The sequence below is a fragment of the Musca autumnalis genome, unplaced genomic scaffold, assembly GCF_047663935.1.
Source record: "Musca autumnalis isolate F117 unplaced genomic scaffold, ASM4766393v1 scaffold_3, whole genome shotgun sequence".
Taxonomy (NCBI): Eukaryota; Metazoa; Arthropoda; class Insecta; order Diptera; family Muscidae; genus Musca; species Musca autumnalis.
In genome coordinates, this window is record NW_027411866.1 from 257,418,510 (window position 1) to 257,436,893 (window position 18,384).

Below are 18,384 nucleotides of genomic sequence, written 5' to 3' on the forward strand. Positions count from 1 at the left end.
CCTGCAAAAAAAAACCTTTGCAACATTTGAACCTTAACATTAGACTTTATTTAAGAGAAACTTGCCCTTAGAGAACCCTCCTGTTAATGATAACATCGTACCTCTAACTGTTGATTGGCAACGCAGAATCAGTTGGTCGTCTGAACACTTCCCAATATTTGGAGAGTGTAGATTTTCCATATGATCGAAATGTCAAACTCAACAAAAATAAAAAAAAACACACGCACAACAAGCTGGCGGTATCGTTCTGATTTTCATTTTGTTTCTTTTTTTATTAATTGATCTTTCTTTTTCTTTTCAGCGTTTTTCTCCAGTTGAAGCCCCCCATGATGAAATGCAGGACACATCCAAACTCTTCTCCATAGAATGGAAAAACCCCTTTTGGTTATTACGACCATAATCATGGGTGGAGAATGGTTTTTTCCTGAATTTCACATGTAGCGGCTAGTGTTTCATGTGGGCAACGGATTAATGGCATGACAATCCAGTTGCCCACACCCTTTGTTCATCACGGGTGTATAACTATATCTGACACCCCAACGATATAGCTATTTCGGCATGGCTAACCATGGCTAGCAACCAGGTTACCCCCAGTAAGTGCCACGGCATGGCTAACCACGACTACCATTCTCGTGGTTACCCGCAGAAAGTGCCACCCCCTTCGATGCTTGTATTGTTGTTTTTGCGTTTTTTTGTGGGCACGGCAGACCATTAAAGGCATTACCGTGGTCTGCCTTCGGGAGTGCCCATTTTAGTTACCTCCAGTTCTCCCAACTTTACTACCTATTGAGAGCTGGAGGAAAATCGTGGTTTTGTGGCTGCCACGGAGGCGTAAAAAGCTACCCCCTAAGGTCCCCCCACGCAAAATTTTTTTTTTGCTTGGCGATTGGGATTTAAGATTTATGATGCCCCGCAACAAAACTCCAGGGCTGGCAAAGGAATGTAGTCAGGACTGGTGTGCGGGGATATGAAAGTTTTGATGTCCGCGGTAAAGCCCAACGTGGGGAATTCTCACGCCCTGAGATTAAGCCGGGCTCTGGATTCCATTCTTGACCTTAGGGAAGTATTATTTAACCGTCCTAAGTATAAGATATTACTTGGTGTGTTCTTACAGATCTTTCACCGGGATTTTGAGGCAAACGTGAACGCCACATAAGCTATTGATTCCAGGATCGAAAAAAATGGACGATGACATCGGGTAAGGGTATTCTATAATTTATGTTTATTCGTGGTAGGGTTAATACTGGGTAGGAGTATAATTAAGAGTTGGGGTGTATAATTAAAAAGGTATAATCAAGATAGGTGTATAATTAAAAGGTTGTATAATTTAGGTATAGGAGAAGTATGAATACTAAGTAGAATATAATTTAGGGAAAGTATCAGACACATTGGTATCTATCACAGACGAGGTATCTTATTGCACCTATTGAAGTAAATCTATGAATGAGACAAGCACGACATACACTTAACGCTACCTAATTCTAATATTGCACTTGTCTATCACAGGATTTAATTCTATATTGCACTAATACTTTATATCCTTGACATGGTAAATACCAATGGACCTTCCTTGCATATTCTCCAATTCATACATGTTTTGCCCTACCGGCCGTACTATTCGACACTTAACAAACTTTTTGCAAAACTTTGAATTAATGTTTTTTGAAAAGTCGGATAGTATGGTATTCCGGCGATAGACTTCCTGTCCCGGACGAAACTTGACTACTCGAGCCCTTTTGTTATATTTTTCGGAACTTCTTATGTATGCATGGTGAAGGTTGTTTTTTATCTTTTCTCTGACCAGCTCAAGCTTGCCAGACCTATGCAATGATTTGAGTTCATGGTCGGTAAAAGACATCAATTTCCTGGCTAACTTATAATCAGAGCCATTTAAGAACATGTGGTAACCAAATACCGCAAAAAAAGGGGTTACGCCAGTTGAGGCATGTATCGAATTTCTCAGAGCGCATTCTATTTCGGATAAATACATATCCCAATCCCTATGATCTTGATCTAGATATGTCCTTATGGCATTTATTACGGATTGGTTGACGCGCTCTGAGGCATTGGACTGAGGTGAATATACTGCGGTCCTCAGGTGTGTAATTTGATAGGCCTCCATCAGATCCTTGAATGATTGGGAAGTAAACTGTGCCCCATTATCGCTGTGGATCACCTCGGGAACACCAAATTTATGAAAAATTTCATCCACGAGAAATTTCACCACATTTCCGGTGGTTGCTTCTCTCATGGCTTTCAAAAATGTGAACTTAGTGAAGTGATCCACAACGATAAAAATATATGTATTGCCTTTTTTAGACCTTGGGTACTTCCCAAGGAAGTCTACATATAATTTTTGGAATGGCCTATCAGTTACAACCTCTTGTCCAATGCTAGGCATCATGTGCAGATTACTGGGTTTGGATTCTTTACACAATTGGCAGTTCCGCACATATTCCCTAACTTGAACGGTCATACGTGGCCAATAGAAAAATCTCCGAACACGTTCAAGTGTCTTAACTATACCGCCATGCGCTGATGTGTTAGTGTCATGGGCCTTTTTAATTAATTCACACGTTATACTAGATGGAATCCACAGTTTCCATCGAATCTCTTCATCATCCTGATCAGGTAGTACCTTCTTATACACATACCCATCTTCTATCTTAAGATCGGGTAATTTGTCTTGGTTCTCTTTAATGTTTTTAATTAGTTCAAGATACTCTTCACTCTCAAACTCAATGGTCTCAAAATCTAAAAGTTCGTCTTTCGTAATTTCATTGACATCGATAGTCGGAGCTCTGGACAACATGTCGGCAACAACGTTATCTGCCCCCTTTCTATGTTCGATATTAAAATTAAAAGCTTGTAACTGTAAAGACCACCTAGCTAGCCTTCCAGTCAAGTCTTTTAAAGTCATAAGCCATTTCAGTGAGGCGTGGTCTGTAATGACTGTGAATGGCATTAATTCGACATATGGTCGGAATTTCTTGATTGCCATCACAGCCGCCAAACATTCCTTTTCTGTCACGCTATAATGGCGTTGACAGGCATTCAATTTCGCCGAATAAAAGGCTATTGGATGTTCTTCACCTTTATCATTTAGTTGATATAACACTGCTCCTATGCCATATTCGGATGCATCGCATTGTATGTAAAAATGCTTTGCAAAATTGGCATGGCGAAGCACTGGAGCAGATGTTAATGCTTTTTTTAAATTCTCGAATGCTTTTATTGCTGCCTCACTGATTTCAAATTTCTTTGTCTTCTTCAACGTATCGGTTAGAGGTGCGGAGATGGTGGCAAAGTCTTTAATAAAACGCCTATACCATCCCGCAGTCCCCAAGAAGCTTCGTACTTCTCTGGCATTTCTTGGAATTTTGATATTTCGTATTGCCCTTATCTTATCGGGGTCGGTTTTCAACTTCCCGCCGCCAATAATGAAACCCAGATACCTCAATTCCCTAAAACAAAATTGAGATTTCTTCAACCCAATCGTCAAATTCGCTCTCTTTAGGCATTCCGCTACTTCATTTAGGAGTCTCAGGTGATCTTGAAAGTCGCTAGATATGACCAGTAGGTCGTCTAAGTAAATGAATACATTTTCTTTTAGATGTGACGGTATAACCTTATCCATAAGCCTACACAAGCGTTGGGCCGCATTGCAAAGCCCAAAAGGCATTACCCTAAACTGATATAATGGGCGGCCTGGGACCGTAAACGCTGTGTAGGACTTACTCTCGTCATCAAGTTCTATTTGCCAAAAGGCGTACTTGAGATCGACACTACTTATATAATGCGTTTCATCGATTCTGCTTATAATGCCGTCAATGTTTTGGAGCGGGTAAGCGTCCTTTACGGTTAATTTGTTTAATTTTCGGGCATCCAAACAGAACCGATTCTTGCCTGGTTTTCTCACTATTGTAGTCCTGTTACTCCATGGACTATCACTTTCTTCTATCACGTTTAATCGTAGCATATTGTCCACCTCTTCATAGACGATTGTCTGAACTGCCGGGGATATTGGGTAATGGCGGTCTTTAACTGGTTCCGCGCCATCAACGAGCTTAATGGAGTGCTTTTCTAATGTTGTTTTTCCCAAACCCTTCTCCTCAAAAGTATCAAAATTCTTAATGACGTCATTCAATTGTTCCTCTTGTTCTTTCGACAGTTCATGGGGGTTCAACTTATACTTTTCTTCGTCTACCATATCGTTTTGAATCTGCTCTACATTTATTTCCTCGACCGGTAATATATTCGGGGCTATATTATAAAGGTTCCAGAAGTCGATTCCTAAATATAGCTCCTGTTCTAGGTCGGGACATAAATATAAATCGATATCCTTCTCACTTTCATTATACTTTATTCTAATTCTGACCTTTCCAATGACTCTATGTTGTTTCCCAGAGGCAGTTTTCACACTCGAGAAAATTGGTTTTATATCTTTTCCCAAATTCTCAACTATTTCCCTGCAACCTTTCCCCAACAAGCTTACTGACGCCCCAGAGTCAAGCAGTCCTTTCAGTATATGTCCTTCTAAATCCACTTCCGCAAAAGGTCTTGGATCGTATTGACGATTGGCTCTGGCTATGGCCTCAATAACACCTTTAAAAATGGTTCTCTTTTCTGCGAATTTCTGTCTGACTTTGGGAATTTTTTTAGTTGACAGTGGGACCTCATTACTTCCAAATATTCTCTGTCTTACTATGTCATAATTTGCCTCTCGTTCTTGGACAGGTAAATAGTGTCTAATTCTAGCATAATTTACATTTTTATTACCGGTTACGGTCTTTTCGTTCATATATTTTGACTCTTTAACGTTTTCTTGTTTATTTAACATACTTCCAGGGGTATCTAGTTCGGACGAGGACCCCCTTCGCGTTCCCCGCCCTTGCTCCCATTTCCCTGCTGACAAATATTACATCTGGGAGTTGTAGTTCCCGGATTGCCACATCGGTAACAAAATAAAGATCTGGCAACCTCCTCACAGTCGCGGAAACCATGTCCTGACTTCCTGCAGTTCCAACAGGTTAGTTGGGGTTTTGATTGCCTATTATATTGAATTGCAGAGGCCGTTTCCATCTCTCCCACATCCTGTTCATAGTCAGACCTATGATATATATCCTCTACAATCTCACTAACCTGTCGGATAGGACGAGAATTTGGAATCGGCTGTCGATTTTCCCTCCTCAAAAAGTTCCTATCGGCCTCATTACATTCAACCCTAAGCTGTTCAACAGACGAGACCGGGATCGGGTAAACAATTCTACCAATACTTTCTTTCATGTTCTTTTTCAAAATCTTGATCATGTCAAAATCTGAGATCGGTTGTATCAACTTGGCTCGAATTTGACCCATAGCATGGAAGAAACTGTCTATCGATTCATTCATCTGCTGTTTTCTCTGGGCTAGGTCGGTGACGATTTCAACATTTGACCTAGAAGTCTGGTATTGGCTCATGATACTGAATTTCAATTGCTCCCAGTCATGGACTCCGTGGGTCTTCAGAAATAGCCAGTACCATGATTCTGCCCTTCCCGATAATAGGAGAGGAAAGTCTCTGATGATTTCTGACCAGGGGAATTTATACTGATTTTGGTAATATTCTAATCGGTATATAAATTCTTCAACCCCTAATCCACTTGAACTCCCATCAAAAGTTAGACCTAACTTGTTAATTCGTACCATAGTGTACTCTTTCCTCGGTTCCACTATCACCTGTCTACCTTGCGACACATCCGAACCCCTAGCTGTCTCGTTTATTCCGGAAGTCGTCGATGTCCCGGGTACTTCCCTATTCTGCACTACAGTCGACTGACCTACTGGGTTACTGGCGGTATTTGGGGCCTGGTTTGTGGTAGATCGCAGGAGCTTCTCCATAGCTGAGCTCAAATCCCCTAGTGTCTTTTTAATGTCCCTCATTTCGGACTGAACATTATGAACTGAAGATTCCAAAACTCTTATCTGAGGCAGATTATTCTGCAAGTATAGCGGACCCAAGGAATTTGATACCGGGGTTCCTACATTAATGGTTTCAGAGAAGTCCATTATCGGATTATCACCCCCTCTATTCTCTTCGGCCATGTTTTCTTGAACACCCGTCTTTTTTCTTTTCTCTTCGACACTATTTATAGTCCTATTCAGGTCGAATATACTAGGTCTATCTCGTTTTCTGTTTCTAGATTGGGACCGGGTCTCCCTACTCATCCCCTTGTTCAAGTATTTGCAAAAACAAAACGTCTTTTGGAATGGTGAAAAGGTCGTTCTTTTAATTATTTTTTTCAACTTTTAACTAATTCAAAACTCTATCACTATATAACTATAAAAATCGTACTAATTGTTCTTCTATATATTTTTCCAGGAGGTGTTTTCTGGAGAGGTATGGTGTGTGCGGTTTAACATTGGCTATCCGTCTTCTTGGGTTGTGATGGATCATTCAAGAACACAAACAAAGGCTATACGTTTTACACAGTCTGATAAGTGCACTGATTTCGCCATTTCCGTAAACGACACCAGATATCAGTTCATGTATAAGGGTACTACTGACCTCTAAACTGTATCCAGAGCGGATACCCTCATGTTTAAACTGGATCACTATCAAACCTCAGGCTGATTCTAAAACTTCGATTCCTACCTGACATAATCTGTGCGGATACGGCTGTTTACGACAAAACAGGTATGTCACATCTTACACCAGTGTGTATTGGTCATTACTAATTTTTCCTTTAGAGCATCCACCATCAGATATCCTTGTACATCACTTCCTGGCACCTGTCCAGAAGGGTTACAACGATCACTGATTAAGTCACTCCATTTTCCAAAATAGTAATGTTATTCTATTTTTTCTTTTCTAGTGGGATATTTTCTAAGTGTTTTGATGACCTACACTTCCTAACATCTTTCACCGCGAGGGCTTCTTTGGTTTGGGCGCCATATTGTTACGTGTCCCTTTTTGTCTCGGCTAGGAGATGTCCTGACAAACGCCGACTAACTCTGCCGACTCTCTGAGGGCAGGTTCCATCCCGACATCTCAAGCCCAGGAACGTAAACAATCAAAAATAAACAGGGATAACTGCTGCAAACTACATCTAACATTAACCTATCCCATCACAACACCAAAAACCCCAAACATCGGGGTCCTTTAGCCGCCCACCCTACCATGATCATCAGCTCCAATCCCCTTTCCTGATGACCCCTATTCCCGCATTTCACCACACCACTTACCTTTCCTTCACCACCTCCTTAATAATGCTTTAACACCTCATATTTTCTATCATCAAAACATCAAGTCATATTTTATTTTTTAATAGTGTAAAATTAATATTATCCTAAAAGCTAACAAATTTCTTTATTTTATATTTAGCAGATCAAGTAATCTCTAAGTGTAATATAAAAAAAATTAAAATAAATAAAAATGTATTATTAAAATAAATCAATCTCTCTTTTTTTTCTAAGTCCTTATGCCTATTTTTTTGTCAAAACATTTAATTAATTAAACGATCGGTCTATAGACCAGTTAACAGATCACTTTAATGTCTTTAATCGTCCTTAGGACCAAATCAAAATCAATATCCAAAAAGGATTACTTAAAACAAAAGACTCAACAGACAAGCACAATGTTTCTGAGTACCTAACCCACCCTAATGTCGCAAAAAAAGAGCTCTTTTCTATCAAGGGACTACTAAGGGGGTCTAACAATCAGATTCACGAAAGCTTGCTCTATAGCAAATTATGAAATAATGTCCAAATAAGGATCAAATAAACATTAAATTGACGTACCTATTTAGCTTGAAAAGTTGAAACAATTAACAAATTTAAAAAAAACAAAATTAACAAATAAATATAAATATGTCTATAAAAATATATAAAGAAATAGGATAAAAATTTAAAATAAACTAAATATACTAATAAAGTCAAATATAAATTGATTAATAGTTGATTAAAATTTAGGTCCAATAGCTTTTTCTCATGATGGACAAAGATCAATAGTTAAATCTGGCCGGATATTTCCGTCACCAGGTTTTTGTAATTAAAAGTAGTTTCTTCTTCGATCAATCAATTTTCACCGTCAATTGGGACCTTTTTTGGATTAGTATATGTGCACATAATTTTCTTATCTTTTTGAAGCAATTCCAGAACACGGTGGTGGTAATAAACGGTGTGGAGACTTTTCTGTAGAAAATGGAATTTGCTGTCTCCAATAAATTATTTGGTGCTGAGCTTGGATGCGACGAGTGGAGACTCAATTTGTCGTTCCGGATTTTGCCCATAGATGGTACTGGCAAATATAGGTAATGCAGTATCTTACCTTATTTTTCCCTGGATTATTTGGGTGTGTGGTTGTAGTGTCACTATCGCCTACAAGATATCGCTATCTGTCCACGAACCTGGCTTCGACCTGGCAAACCCAAAAAGGTTTAATTAAATAAACTGCCAAATACTCTTTATTAACAATAATTTTTGTATACCTTCTGAGTTTGTCGAAGTATATTTAATAAACTGGCTCGCTTAGACTTTCACCACTCTAAAACAGGGATTATCCCACACTCGTAACCTACGTTAAACACTCATTAATCACTTTTATGTCACATTTTGTATTCTTGTATTTTGGAATCTTTACCTTTATTCTCAATAAAACAGTCTTTAGATATATAATATTTTCTTCACTGCTAAACTGTTCAAAACTGTTGACTTTATCAAGGAATAAAAACGCTTACTAGCTCAACACCACTGAAAAACTAACCTTTTTTCCCATTTTTACTCTCTTTTATAGGTTCGTGAGAGAAAATGGCCTCTTTCCAAGTCGCGACATATTGAAATTACCCTAGATTTGTCCTTTTTTTTCTACCATCAGTCATCCCCTTCTCGGTTTGCCTGCAAAAAAAAACCTTTGCAACATTTGAACCTTAACATTAGACTTTATTTAAGAGAAACTTGCCCTTAGAGAACCCTCCTGTTAATGATAACATCGTACCTCTAACTGTTGATTGGCAACGCAGAATCAGTTGGTCGTCTGAACACTTCCCAATATTTGGAGAGTGTAGATTTTCCATATGATCGAAATGTCAAACTCAACAAAAATAAAAAAAAACACACGCACAACAAGCTGGCGGTATCGTTCTGATTTTCATTTTGTTTCTTTTTTTATTAATTGATCTTTCTTTTTCTTTTCAGCGTTTTTCTCCAGTTGAAGCCCCCCATGATGAAATGCAGGACACATCCAAACTCTTCTCCATAGAATGGAAAAACCCCTTTTGGTTATTACGACCATAATCATGGGTGGAGAATGGTTTTTTCCTGAATTTCACATGTAGCGGCTAGTGTTTCATGTGGGCAACGGATTAATGGCATGACAATCCAGTTGCCCACACCCTTTGTTCATCACGGGTGTATAACTATATCTGACACCCCAACGATATAGCTATTTCGGCATGGCTAACCATGGCTAGCAACCAGGTTACCCCGCAGAAAGTGCCACCCCCTTCGATGCTTGTATTGTTGTTTTTGCGTTTTTTTGTGGGCACGGCAGACCATTAAAGGCATTACCGTGGTCTGCCTTCGGGAGTGCCCATTTTAGTTACCTCCAGTTCTCCCAACTTTACTACCTATTGAGAGCTGGAGGAAAATCGTGGTTTTGTGGCTGCCACGGAGGCGTAAAAAGCTACCCCCTAAGGTCCCCCCACGCAAAATTTTTTTTTTGCTTGGCGATTGGGATTTAAGATTTATGATGCCCCGCAACATGTTTTTGTTTTGGTTATCAACTGTTATCTTGCTAAAGTTTACTAAATGCTGTCTTTTTACTTTTTTCTCTATTTTCGTATCAAAGAGTAAAATCTCTCTTACTCTCTGAAAAGAAGTTGCTGAATAATTATTACTGAAAAAGTAAAAAGACACAACTAATGAAAAAGAAAATGGACGAAAAACAAGAAAAAGTCGAACGCTTACAAAACTAAATTAAAACTGTGAAATAAAAGACGAAAATTGATTTTTTATGTATCTTTTTGGCATTGCTGCCAGATCTACCATTTTTACGTTCCTCTACTTCTCTGGTAAAAATGTTCATGAGAGAGCAATTTTGACACTTTTCTCTTTTACCACCCTTACCATTAAAAAAGTAAAGGAACAAAGCTTAAATTAATAGCTGACGGTTCAAAACACTGATATTGATTGAATTTGACAAACATTTTCGTGTTTTTACTTATTTTAATTGCATGATTTTCTTTTCTGGCAACGCAACTGCAGTTGAGTTGCTATCCATAATCGATCCCTTTATATACTATCAGAAAATGGGCAAAAATGTCTCGAAACTAACCCTGCAGCAATTAAGTACATGTATTATACTCGAAAATGCCGAAAAAGTGTTCGACCATAGACTAATGCGGGGCATACACTATACTGCCAAACTGCACTGCCAAATGAACCCTTGTGTACGTGTGTGATTGAATAGTGTGTGGCATTCCTTCAATCCATATTCCAAAAATGATGAATTTTCCTCCAAAACTCGATTTTGGGTTGAAGTTTTACAATTTTTTTAATTTCCTCACAAATAATATTTGTTGTTTTCAAAAATTATTTGTTGGTTACTTGGAAAATAAACTAAATTCATCGGATTGAAAGGGGTTCATTTACAAAATCAAAACTATTTTGATTTCAATCCTGCCAAAACTACTCCCAAATACATTGACAAAAACTTCAAAATTTACTAATACTGCATGCCCATAGTGTATGTCCGGCATATGTATGTAATGCATTTATAGACGACGGAATGCTCGCACCGAGTATGTTCGAATTGAGTGTGGTGACCAAGAAACTCAATATAAAAAGCCAAAAAAATACAAGTTAACAAATACTTTGTTCTGGCAAAAAGGATACATGGGGTTAATTTTTGAAGGGAACAATATTCTCAGATAAAAATATCCAAGAAAATATTGTAATTTTCCCACAAAAATCGTCGTCGAACTTTTTTGAGTTTGAATGATTTGACCGCGGCAAAATTGAGTAATCCGTCGTATATGCATTATACGGCGTTTAGATTATAGTTTTTTGCAGGGTTAACCTTATTTTTGAGGATTTATTTGAAGTATACACAATGGAAATGACATTTGAAACCCAGACCCACTGGGTTAACCCGGTTATATGTAAACGGCCTATTAGTCTATGACAGAAGGAAAATTTAGCATAGTGATTGTGTCAGGTGTCATGGGAATTGATGTTTGGTGGCAGGCTAAAGGTAAAAAGAAAAGCAACGCAAATGTAATGGTCTGTTCCAGAACTGCAAGAATCTACTAATATTTACTATTTTTTCCTATAACATAAATGGTCTGTTCCAGTACTGCAAGAATCTACTAATTTTTACTATTTTTTTCGATAACATAAAGGAAAAAATGTTATCGTAGTACAAAATAGTAGCTTCTTGCAGGTTCTGGAACAGAGCATATATAATATATTAAAAGAAAAGTTTAAAAATAGTGTTTTGTAACCGTACATTTTTGTAAAGTCTGTTTTTCAAGGATCAATAAACATGGATTTTTAAACAATATCTTTCAAGGACCACCAAAACAATAAAAGTGGACAATCCCACGGCAGAGGGTTCTTACGTACCAGATTGACCCGAACCCATAGTTTTTCGTCCAGCTACTGCCAAACCAGCATCAAAGCTATGCTTCTACGTAGGTTTCATGCTGCTAAACGCAATAAACGTGAATTATATTCCTTAAAATTCACTTAAAACTAGTTTTTTTAAAAAGTTTGAAACCGAGTTTTGGAACAAGTTGCAAACAAAATTTTCTTGAAGAATTTAATTTTTTCTTAAGTGGAACAACATGAGTTTAGGGCCCGGTCCAGGAACTTGATGATATATATGCTACATATAGCCCTTGTGGCCTTGGGTATAATGATATACATTTTTGGCCTGTTCCCGTACTTTACAAAGTGGTAAAAGTCGTAAAAGTTGTAAAAGTCGTAAACGATTTTCATATAAATTTTGTGTACGGGAACGCAAAATGTGTAAAAGTGGTAAAAATTGTAAAAACTTTTTATTTCTGGAACAGAGCTTTTGTCTTGCACAAGTCCATATTTACATTAGGCAATTTTCCTTGCTTCTTCTTCTTCTTCTTCTTCTGACATATGTTTTCATATGCCAATTCCACCATGTTTGGGGTGGAATTTAAAGTGACATGAGACACTTAGTCTATGTTGCCACTTTCACGGGTATATATTTATTTCATGGGAATTTTGAAGATTTGTTGAGTTTTCTTGAGAATAGTGTATTCGTCACGTTATTTTGTTTAGATTTTAATATCTGCTTCTTTATAATATTTCCATAGGGCAAAGTAGGCTTTTATGTTGTCAGTTTTAAGAATATTGTCGATTGACGGTTGATGTATGCCAAGTTGTTGTAATTTTTGTAATAGGAAATGTCTGGTACTAAGGTTGACGTTCGGGCAATTGAAAGTGATGTGGTCCATAGTTTGTACATCACCACAATCACATCTGTCAGTGCTGGTAATATTGATCTTGTGGAGATGATGTTTCATTTGATTATGACCAAATCTAAGCCTTGTAATGGTTGTTGCGACGCTTCGGGGCATTTTGATGTTTCGAAACCAAGGTTGGCAGTTGACTTTAGGGGAAAACGTGTAAAATCTTCTACCGTATATACTCGTGTTCCATTTTTCCTGCCAAGATGTAATAGCCGAAGATTTATTTTCTTGCCTTAAATCTGATGAACATATTTTCGGACAAGGGTATGTATGGTTATGTTTTGTTGCTACAAGGTCTACGTACTCATTCCCATCGATACCACAATGGCTTGGTACCCACAGGAAGTGTACAATGAAAGCCTCCCTCGACATATGGTACACCTCGTTCTTTATTCGGAAAATAGAGGGATGGGTGTTTTTATTGTTTCGGGAGCCGATGGCCGTAAGGACGGATTTGCTATCCGTGATGATTATGTATTTTCCGGGTTCGCAGGTTCTTATCAATAAAAGTGCCTCGTGTATGGCATGAGCTTCCGCAGAATATATGGAGCTTGCTTTGTTCAGGGAAAAGGATGCTTCGATGTCCAACGATGGCATCCATAAGGCACAGCTGGTTTTGTCCGGGGTTTTTGAACCGTCGGTGAATACTTTTATGTAGTCAGAGAAATTTGCGGTAATTGTAGCTTTATACAGGTCTTGTACATTCACTGAGGTCGCACTATTTTTGCAGACATCGAGCAACGTTATGTTTGGTACAAGTAGGTTTGCTTGAAGCGGGAATTCATATTGAATAGGCCGCTGAAGTTTCATAAGATTGTTGTCTGTTTTCTTATTTTGGTACATTTGGAAAAGTGTAGGTCTAATCTGGAACTTTTCATTGTATTGTGACAAAAATTTATTGGCCGGGTTCCTGCAGTCTGTAACCACGTTATTAATGTAATTGCTGGCAAGCAGTTTTAGTCTATCCGGTAAGGGCATTACATTGGCCTCCACTTCTAAAGACTGTGTATGGGTGGAAATCATCGCTCCGAGGGCAATTCTAAGAGCGCGGAACTGGATTCTTTGAATTTTCAGAGTTTTGCTGAGCGGAGCATCAAGCAATAAATGTCCCATGTATTCAATTTTAGGTCTAACTACTCCAACGTACAAACGAATAAGCTGTTGTGGATTGCCTCCCCAAGATACGCCACAAAGGGCTCGGATTATGTTCATGAATTGAAAAGTCGACTTGTGTATGTGATCAATGTGTGGTATTAAACTGAGTTTTGAGTCCAATACGAAACCCAAAAAATTAAATGTATTTACAAATTCAATGCGTTCGCCATTGATAACTAGATCATGGTGCATTTGAATAGAACGTCTGCTATATGGATTGAAGATCATTCCTTTCGATTTTTGTGGGGAAAGATTAAGCTGTATTTCTTCTAGTCTTTTTACTAGACAATCAAGTGCTTTCTGCATTTTTATTTTTGCCATATTTTGATCATATTCTGCACAAAATATTACCAAGTCATCTGCGTAAGCTAAAATTTCCACTCCTAGATCTTTAAAAATGTCGTTGATATAGACGTTGAAACTTAGTGGACTTAAAACGGAGCCTTGTGGTGTTCCAGTAAAGGACCTACGAGTAGTAGAATCTTCTGCTTCGATGATGAGTTCTTTATATTGAAAAAGACGATGTAAAATAGAACAGGTACGCTCACTTACACCTAGTTGTTTATATTTGTCTATTAAAATATCAATGTTTACATTATCGAATGCACTTTTGATGTCTAGAAATGCAGCCATTAGGTATTTGCCTTCCCTTTTTGCCAATTGGGCCGCTGACCAAATACAGGTAAGGTTATCTCGTGTTGATCTGGTTTTCCGGAATCCGGATTGTGCATTGTGAAGTTTATCAGAAGATTCTAGTTGGTGGTCGATCCTTCGAAAAACCATTCTCTCGAATATCTTCCTCCAACACGAGATCATGGCAATTGATCGATATGAGTAAGGATCATCAGCTGGTTTGCCTTTTTTATGTATAGGGCATACTTTGTATTTCATCCACGAGTTTGGTATTTCTCCAGAACGCCATATGTGGTTATATAGTAATAAAACTTTTTCTCTTACCTCGTGAGTAAACTCTTTAATGTGTCCATGACGAATACCATCAAGGCCTGCAGATGTGTCTTTAGAGGCTTCTATAGCAGCGTTAAACTCGTCCATTGTGAAGTCATGATCTCTTGTTATGTTGTCCACTGTGGGAGGTGCGTTTATAGGTCCAATTGGTCCAGACAATATGTCATAGAATTTATCTACGCACGTTTGTGGCATGTTTTTATTTTTGTTCTTGTGTCTTCCTCTGAATTTCTTGACAGTGTTCCAGAGTTCAGTTGGAGTGATGTCGGCGTCTATGTCTTCACACATTTTTTGCCAACCTTTTCGCTTTTCCTCTCTGAGTGTATAAAAGTAATCCTTTTGGCATTGTTTTAACTTTTCATTATTGACTCTGTTGGGAACTTTCTTGAAACGGGCAAGTGCTTTGATTAAGGCTGCTTTGACTTTCTTGCATCGTAAATTCCACCAACTGTTGTCTGGATACTGTTTCTTGCCAACGGTAACCTTGAACTTGTTATAAAAGTTGTTTGACAGTAATTCAAATTTGTCGCTATCGGGACATTCCTCATATTGACCACTGTTCAGAGTTTCATCTATAAAGTCATTTAGGCGGTCCTGTGCTATATGTCTTGGTACACCATATGTGGTTTTACGGCATCTTGGATGTAGTTCAACTTCAATGATAACTGCGCAGTGGTCAGAGCCAAAGCTTTCATTCAAAGTATACCAAGTCGAAATCAGTGCAATAGTTGGGCTACATATTGATAAGTCCAAAGTTGAAGGGCGACTACCACCAAAATAAGTTTGTGATCCATCATTTAGAAGAACTAGATCTTTGTCTTCAATAAATTGAAGCATATTTTCTCCGCGATGGTCTGTGTTGTTGCAACCCCATATTATGTGGTGGCAATTAAAATCGCCACACATAATGATTTTTGCATTTTGTGGTATAGTCGGGATCATGCTCATAAGATCAGCTGTAGTGAATGACACATTCGGTGGAATATATGTTGATATTATTATGACAGGGCCAATTTCGCTGCTTATGCAACAGGCGATTATTTCTATATTACGGTTAATAATGTTGATGTCAAAGTTTGTGAAATTTATTGTGTTTTTTATTAATATGGCTACCCCTCCGCCATATGTGGTCCTATCTTTTCTTAAAATGTCATAGCCGGGTATATTAAAGTCATCCAAGTTATCCAAATATGTTTCCGATATGCAAGCAATGTCTATTCCTGATTCTTTTAGGAATTGAGACAACTGTGGTTTTTTATTACGTATACTTCTTAAATTAATCTGTAGTATTTTCATTGTTAATGGATTTCATATTTTCTTTTTGAAAGGCTTCAAAAAGATCAAGAGTTGTGTTAATGCCGCTATCGGAGGATATGGATGTTTTGTTTACTTTTTGATTGTTTGAAGTTTCTGGTAAAGCAGTATTAGATATATTGGGATTGGGTTTAGTAGATTTATAGTTAGATTTTAATTTGATGGATTCATTGTTATCCTGATTAGTGTTGACTTCTGTGGAGTTGCATATTGAGTTCGTGTCGAATTCAATGTCTGATGCATTGTTCTCCATTGTATCAGATGAGGTAGTATTAGTATTTGTCTGAACTGAGGTAGTGACGGTATCTGCCAGCTTTCCCTCAGCAGCTAAAGGTGTAGGTTGTGTGTTTATTGGATGGGATTCATCAAGTAAGTCATCGATAAACATATTTGAATAGTTTGTAATTTTTCTCTTAGTGCCATATTTGGGCTTAGGTTTCAATTTAGGTCTTTTAGCACCGATCTCAGGAAAGTCATCCTGTGACAGGTCAAACATATTATGGGGTACAGTAGAAGTAACTATTTCATTCGACATAATTTTTGGTGTCTTGTCCTCAGCTTCTTTCTTTGCCTTATTCCTGAGACTTATACGTATTTCGCAAAGGTTGGATCTGACATCATGCTGACCGCCACAATTGATACATTTCGGTATCAATGAACAGGTGCCCATATGTGCAGCACCGCAACGGGGGCAGATGTCACGAGAACGGCTACATACATTTTTGGAGTGTCCGTATTTCCAGCACTTCTTGCATTGAAGGATTCTTTCAATATAAGGTTTTACTTGGAAGAATACCTTATTAAAACAGACATGAGACGGCAACTTGTCGCCGCTAAACGAGAGCAGGACTGCTTCTGAGTCAATTCTCTGACCTTCCTTGGAAAGGTCCGGTTTAGTGAAACGTTTAATTTCCGTTATTGTTATGTCATCATAGATTGGTCCAAATTCGGGCTTGTGTTTAATGACCAGATTTTCAAATAAAAATTGTTCTGAAAACTCTGGGTCAGACGGAATTTGCACTACTGCTTTGATTTCGCACAATTCAGCTGGTATGAAAATGTTGTAATTTTTGCGGCATTCTTCATCGGCAACAATCCTGTTTATGGTGTCACGATCATTGCAAATAATTTTAATTTTGCGCTTGGTTACGAAATGAGTTTCCAGATTATTAAACTTTGTATGTAATCCATCAGCGATTTTCATCACGGGAATGCTCTTATTTTTAGAATATCCCTGGAGTATTGCGACGTATTCCTTTCTATAATGGACATATTTTTTAATTCTTGGTAGTGGGTATTTAAACCCATCTTCCAATGTTATTTCATCAGGCACGGGCCAAACCATATTTATATATAGTTTTCACTTAGAATTCAACGAATACAAATATGATTTTTGAGTAATTTTCACGTCCTCTTAGTTCGGCGTCTTTCGCGGTTTTTTTTTTTCCCGGTGATCCAATTTTCCTTGCGGCAAATGTCAGTTCGTCGGTGAGAGGGTGTTGAAAGGTAAAGGGTTACCAGGTTAAGGGTTAATTGTAAATTTTTCTAAGTACTCGGAATTTCAGAGGCCCATATCTCGGGAAGTATGAACTTGTGCAAGACAAAACGTATATCATTATACTCAGGGCCACAAGGACTATTTGTGGTATATATGTATGTATACATGGTCTTATGCCGTTAATTTTATTCCACAAAAATGAGAACACAGCAACACGAGAATAATGAAAACAATATGTGTGTCATGGTACAATAATACAGGTAGCATTATCATGGCAGCTGATTGTAACATAATTGGTCTGTTCCTTTACTTCTGAAAATGGTAAAACCGGCAAAAGTAGTAAAAGTTGAAAACTGCTCCCATATGAATTGTATTGTGTCTGAAGTAAAGGAACGCTTTTCGAGTAAAAAGTTGTAAAACTTGAAGATTCTTGAACGTAAAGGAACAGGGCTAATGTGTCAATTGCATTGAATTTATGTCAAATTTTGACATCTAATGTTGCCAACAATTGCCGATGCGGCTACCTGTGTATTTGTACCATGATGTGTGTTTTTTTCAAATGTTTAAGACTGTGTCTTATTGGGCTGTTCGTTTACATTTGAAATTGGAACGGAGAAATCAACGGAGACTCTATTTTTTACACTTGTCATAACCTTGTATAAAAAGCAATACTGTGCATACTGCATATGCGAATCGAGCGAATACAAATGTGAAAACAAGCACGGCACGCACTAAAGCAGTGAATCAGGGGCTTCAACACGTAAATTTAAGATTTTTCAAAAGTGGAGTTCGCCGATGTGTGTACTGAACCACTCATTTCACAAATTGAAAATCGATTACAAGATATTCGATTATGCTATTTCGTTTTGTTTAAAGTCGACTTACTTTTCCTAAGCGTCCCGCGGCAAGAAAGTGTTTTTTGTGAAGAGTTATAAAAATTAACCTTTTTTTAAATTGATGAAAATGTGC

At 37.9% G+C, this 18,384-nt stretch overlaps 2 long non-coding RNA genes across 2 annotated transcripts; one reads left to right on the plus strand and one right to left on the minus strand.

Moving 5' to 3' along the window:
• Positions 1–189: 189 nt before the first annotated feature.
• LOC141399393 (uncharacterized) lies at positions 190–7,432 on the plus strand. Its single transcript, XR_012411836.1, has 3 exons — positions 190–1,198; positions 6,362–6,676; positions 6,855–7,432. It is a non-coding gene; the product is annotated as an uncharacterized lncRNA (long non-coding RNA).
• A 615-nt stretch (positions 7,433–8,047) lies between these two features.
• LOC141397420 (uncharacterized) lies at positions 8,048–8,722 on the minus strand. Its single transcript, XR_012411397.1, has 3 exons — positions 8,621–8,722; positions 8,469–8,554; positions 8,048–8,398 (listed from the first exon to the last, which is right to left on the minus strand). It is a non-coding gene; the product is annotated as an uncharacterized lncRNA (long non-coding RNA).
• Positions 8,723–18,384: the final 9,662 nt, after the last annotated feature.